The sequence below is a fragment of the Gracilinanus agilis genome, chromosome 4 (assembly GCF_016433145.1).
Source record: "Gracilinanus agilis isolate LMUSP501 chromosome 4, AgileGrace, whole genome shotgun sequence".
NCBI lineage: Eukaryota > Metazoa > Chordata > Mammalia > Didelphimorphia > Didelphidae > Gracilinanus > Gracilinanus agilis.
In genome coordinates this window covers 105,782,749-105,788,748 of record NC_058133.1, presented here as the reverse complement: position 1 = coordinate 105,788,748, position 6,000 = coordinate 105,782,749, and positions in this window count along the sequence as shown.

Here is a 6,000-nt window from a genome sequence, read left to right as displayed (position 1 = left end):
AGATTTTGGTTCTAGACCTTCCCCCTTCCTGTAGACTGTCCCTGAATAGTTTATTGGGAACAATCCAAATAAAAAGAACATCTAAGCCAGTGTCCCTGTCCTACATTCAGGCCACAGCCGCCATGCCTTAGCTCAGGTTCCATCTCTTCCAGAATATTGCCCAACACCCCTACTTCCATTCACACAAAGTGGTTTTTCTGCTTCTCTTGGCTAAGATAACTTCTCTAGGGCCTTAATTTCCTCATCAATAAAATGTGAAAGGGATAGGCTAGATCAGTAGCTAAGTGACCCACTGGATAAAGTGCCAGGCCTAGAGTCAGGCAGACTTGAGTTCAAATCTTGCCTCAGATACTTCCTAATTGTATGTCCCTAGGCGAATCACTTTACCCCATTTGTCTCAGTTTCTTGAATCTATAAAAAGAGGGAGAGAAAGAAATGGCAAACCACTCCAGTATCTTTGCCAAGAAAACCTGAAAAAGGGGTCATGAAGAATTAGACATGATTGAAAAACAGCTGAACAAGACAGTTTCTTAAGCTAGGATAAGAGAATTTGTTTTTTAAAAATATATTTTTGTCTTGATCAATGACACATGTAAAACCCAGTGGAATTTCTGCATCGGCTACAAGAGGGAAGACAGGGAAAGAACATGAATCTTATAACCATGGAAAAATATTCTAAATTAATTAAATAAAAATTTCCCCAAAAACTAAATAAAAAGATATCTTTTGATAACCCTCTCAATATAACTGGTTTCCTTTGTAATTCTGTGCATTGTCTATATCTGAAAACATTACTCTGAAGAGGACAGGGATCCACAGGCTTTACCAGATCAACAAACGGTTCCATGTTACAAAAAAAGTTAAGAACCCCTGGAGTCTATGGCCTCTAAAAGTCTCTTCCAACTTTAAATCTGGAATCTTCACCTTTTCAGAGAGTATTTTGTCTGAAACTCTCCTTTTCTCTTAGCACTCTCTATGTGTATACCCACATGTACACAGACATCCCATCCTTCCCTTGCCTCTCTAATGCAGCTCCCCATTTTTGCACATACAAATAGTTAAATAAATGTTGAGTTAAATAAAAGCTGAATGGAATGAGACAAAAGGACTCCCAGGACCCAGACAACAGGGGTCCTAGTCCCAGCTTACTCATGGATATTTCATGGATCTTCCTTCTTACTTTTTCTCCCTTAAACCTTGGTGCCATGTTCCCACCATCAACATTTTGTGGTTCAGTCAAGTCTGACTCTTCATGTCCCCATTGAGGGTTTTCTTGGCAAAGATACCGGAGTGGTTTCCCATTTCCTTCTCCAGCTCATTTTACAGATAAGGAAACTGAGGCAAACCAGATTAAGTGACTTTGCCAGAGTTATGCAGTGAGGAAGCATCTAAGACCAAATTTAAACCCAGGTCTTCCTTCCAGTAGGCCCAGCACTCTATCTACCAAGCTACCACCAAAAAAGGGATGCCCAAAAACCAAAATGATACTAATTCATATTGAATGTTGACCAAGTCAGCTAAATGGAGCATGGTTCCAATTCTAGCCTTCTTTGCTCTTATCTCCTGTTGCCTCCTTTTAGAGATCCAATTGGTGATGTGACATGGCCTGGAGACCCCAGGAAGGGCAGCCCTGGAGAAATAGAGTGTTATTGTGTTCTAGATGAGTACAAACTGAAGTCTGAGAGCCCTTTATAGGCCAGGGAGGAGTTGTGGTTATTTCAGGTCTTAGGCAGGAATGGGGTAGGAAAAAAACACTGTGGGCCCCCAAAATGCCTCCTTTCAGCTTTTTCCAGTCCCAAGAGATTCCATTCCTTCCAGTCAGTGGGAGGCAGAGGATAGGCCAAACACGACATTTTACCTCAGTAAGAAAGAGGTCAGATCCAAGGGATAATGGGACCTGGGCCTGGAGGCCTGTGGGGTAACCTACATTTTTTGTCCCTTCCCCAGGGGCGGAAGGATGGAGGAGCTAAGCCTGCAGATTTTCAGTTTATTAAAATGGTGTCCTGAGGACCGGTCAGTGTGTTTCAGGATGCCATCTGAACCTGGTCCAACAGAAGCATCCCTGTACCTGCTCAGGGAGCCTCTATCCCCTGGGCTCCCACTTTGCCAAGGCGGTGATCTGGGGACAGGAGGCCCGTTTGCATCTCTCTGAAAGGCAGGTGCTGTGAGTCAGCTGCTGCTGCCTGTGGTCTGGTCTCCCCAGTTACAGGAGCCTGGCCTCCTCCACACAGCTCCGCCATTGGCCAACTGAGAGCCAAAATAGCCTCCCTCCCCTTCCCCCCAACAGCCACCCCAATATGGAAACAAAGAGCGCACAGGAAACACCTGGAGGGGGCAGGCAGCTGGCAGAAGAGCGCTCTGCCCAAGAGAGAGAAGAAAGGTTTTGTGTGAGGTGGTTGGGCCAGTGGGGGGTGGGGAACGAGGGGGAGGGTATTCAAGCCCGTAATTGTGCTTCCCTTGGCACCTACCAGCTGCTGAAAAATAACAGCTGAGATGCTTAAATGCCTCATTTCCCTCTCCTGCGACTCTCCACTCCCCACCCCCCAAAAGTAAATGGTTCATCTCCTAGGACCAGCTTTTCTGGAGCCAGGATGTGGGTTGTTCTAAAGAAGCCTCCACTTGGGTGGGCCTCAGCCTCTTCTCTTTCCTTTCCCAGCCTCTCCAAAGCCAGGACTTTAAGCCCCTTTTTACATATAGAGTGTAAACACACAGAGAAAAGGCACAGGCAGAAAGCTGGAGCTATTACCAGAACACCAGACAGGAGGAAAGATTCATAGTCCATCAACAAGAGGGTTTCTCTTTTATTTCCATTCCTATTAGATAGTTTTCAAATTTTAACTTATTTTCTTTCCTCCAATCAAGAAAAAAAAAATATGTGTAAAGCATTTTGCCATCCAAAAACTATCTATGAAAGTTCTCATAATCATAATAAGCCAAAATAAGCCAAATAAGCCACGTTTGATAATATATGTCTCCTTCTGTATGTTAAGCGCCTCACCTCCCTGTCAGGAGGTTGGTAGCAGGCTTTGTCTTCAGTCCTCCAGACTCCTGTTTGCACTTATGAAAGAGTTCTGAAGTCTTTGAAAATGATTTTTTTTCTCTAATTTTATTTTCATAGAAATTGTTCTCCTGACTGTTCTCTTCATGCTGTATCAGTTCATTTAGGTCTTCTCAGCTTTCTCCAAAATCATCCATTTCATTCTTTCTAATAGCACAATAATATCCCAAAACATTCACATCTAATAATTTGTTCAGCTGATACTATGGATGTGCCTTTAGCTTCCACTTTTTTGCTTTTATAAACAAAAGCAACTGTAAACATTTTTTGTTCTAATGGATTCTTTCCCTCCTTTAATTTCTGGGTGTTTATATTATATTATATTATATTATATTATATTATATTATATTATATTTCTAGGGCCCTCAAAAGAGCCAGATATGGCTCGAGAACCATACGTTGCCGACCCCTGGGTCAAAGGCTAGAAGCTACTCAAAGTAAAGCAGCTATAGTTAAATTTAGTCAGAAATCAGCAAATACTACAAATTAGAGTTTGATTTACTGTTTTGCTGACTATCTGGACTTAAAAAAGGGAAGGGAACAAACATTTACATAGTATCTAATATGTGCCATGCTCTGTGCTAAAGGCTTTACAAATATCTTATTTGAATGATGAAGAAAATGTTACTAGCACAGATTAAACTTTAAGGTACAACTCTGGAATGGTATTCTAAGTTTAATGATTTGGGGAGACCTCATTTCATATCCAGAGAACGGCTTGGACCAATTTGCAGTTCCACTAACTATGCATTGGTATGTCTGTTTTCCTGTAGCCCCTCCAAAATTATAATTTTTTTTGTCATCTTTGCCAACCTGGTGCCTCCTTATTATTTAGACTTACATGTATTATTTGGAAATTCATATTCATTTCCAGCTTTAAGACTCCTAAGAGAAAGCAGAATGGTTCAGTGGAAAAGTGATAGATATGGGGTAAAAAGATTTGGATTAGAATCCTGATTCTTTTCTAGCTGTATGACTTTGGACAAATCAGGTAACTTCCATGGACCTCATTATCTTGATCAATAAAATGAGGAGATTGACCTGGAATCCCCTTAAGGAACAGCTAGGTGGGTCAGTGGATTGAGAGCCAGGTCTAGAGATAGGAGGTCCTAGGTTCAAATATGATCCCAGATACCTCCTAGCTTTATGACCCATAAGTCACTTAACTCCAATTGCCTAGTCCTTACCCCTCTTCTACTTTGGAACCAACACTTAGTATCAACTCTAAGACAGAAGGTAAGTGTTTAAAAATAAAATAAAAAAAAAAGATCTCTTCAGTCTTCTCTTACCCTGTGATCCTAAATTCTCAAAAGTACAGGTTGGAATAGACTTCACCAACTGGCCTAGACCAATCAATCAATTCATATTTATTAAGTGTTAACTATGTGCCAGGCACTGTGTTAAGCACTTCACATATACAAAGAAGCAAATAATAGTCCCATAGTAGAGTGGAAAGAGCATTGAATTTGGGGATCAAGAAGCTGAGGACCCCTAATCTACTCTAACTGTTGTGAGGATTACTTGGTTATTACCTTTCTACTTTATACACCCTAGACTCCAAATACATTGCTGTGCCCACTAGACAAGCTGCATCTTAACTAGATAATGGTAGGAAAGTCCAAAGGATTGAGTGAACTGATTTTCTTATCAGCAAAAGTGAAAGAGCTGAGCTAGGTCCCTTCTAGTTTCAAATATAAAATCCTTTGATCGAATGGACTATGGGGAGAAAAGAAAGCTGGGTCTTGGTAAAATGGCACGTAAGGAGCAGTTTGTATCGGTTGTACTCACCTTTCACCTCCCTAATCACCCTACAGAAACCCTCCTTTCCATCCAGTTGCCTAGCTACTGCTAACCCCTGTTAAGATATTAATTGATAACTGAGGTTCATAGAGTCTGACCCCTCTAGGGACTATTTGCATTTCAACAAAGGTTCCAGAAAACCAGAAAGTCCTGGAGACCGAAAAGAATGAAAAATGATGACAATAGTAGGACTGCAAAAGGTGGGGGAAAGTCTTCCAACCTCAGAAGGAATGAAGAATAACAACAGATAAAAACAGGCATTTATGTACCTCTTTGGGATTTAGGTAGCCCTTGACTTATGAAATCTCACTTAAGCTTCACTGTAATCCTGTGAGGTAGGTTGTCCAGGAAGTATTATCTCTGCTTTAGAAATGAGGAAACTAAGACTCATGAAAGTTAAGTGAAATATCCAAGGTCACACATCTAACCAGTGGTAGAGGAGGGTTTCAAATCAGATTTTCTGACTCTAGACCAGTGCTCTTTCTCTAAACTATAATTGTGGCAGGGCTGGTATTTTTAATAGATTGTCCTGCCTGCTACCTCAGTCAATCCACAACATTTATTTGATGCCTACTGTGCTAGGCACTGGGGGATACAAAGGCAAAAAACCGTCTCTGTCCTTCTGAGCTTAAATTCTCTCAGATCACACTAAGGGAAGACCTTGAATGTGTCTCTGTCCAATGGAAGAGACCCAAAGAAGCAGGAGTAGTCAAATAAACCAGAAGTTTTTCTTTATACTCTCCCAGCTCCTGCCTCCTCAGGAGGGCACTGGAAAAGTTGTGAGAGGAAAGGGGCAAGGCTACATCCCTGGACTTGTGTAAAGAACATTGGAGTCCAAGCGGATATAGTAATATTCAAAGCAATGAACCCTGTTTCTAGTAGTTTTATAAAGTGACTTCAGTCCCAGGCTCCCATTTCTACAGTATCTTAAGCCCTACAATTTCTTGTGACATCTTTAGTTCTCAAGTACTCCACCAAACTGGAAACTGTCTTCTCTCATTTTTCTTCTCTCTTCCTTCTCCCTTTCACCCTGAATCCTCATTTCCCCCCTCTTTCCCGTTCTGCTTTTCATCCCTCTTCTTCTACTCCCCACCCTGTCTTCTCTTTCCCTGGCCCCCTCTTCTCTTCCTTACTTTTTCTCT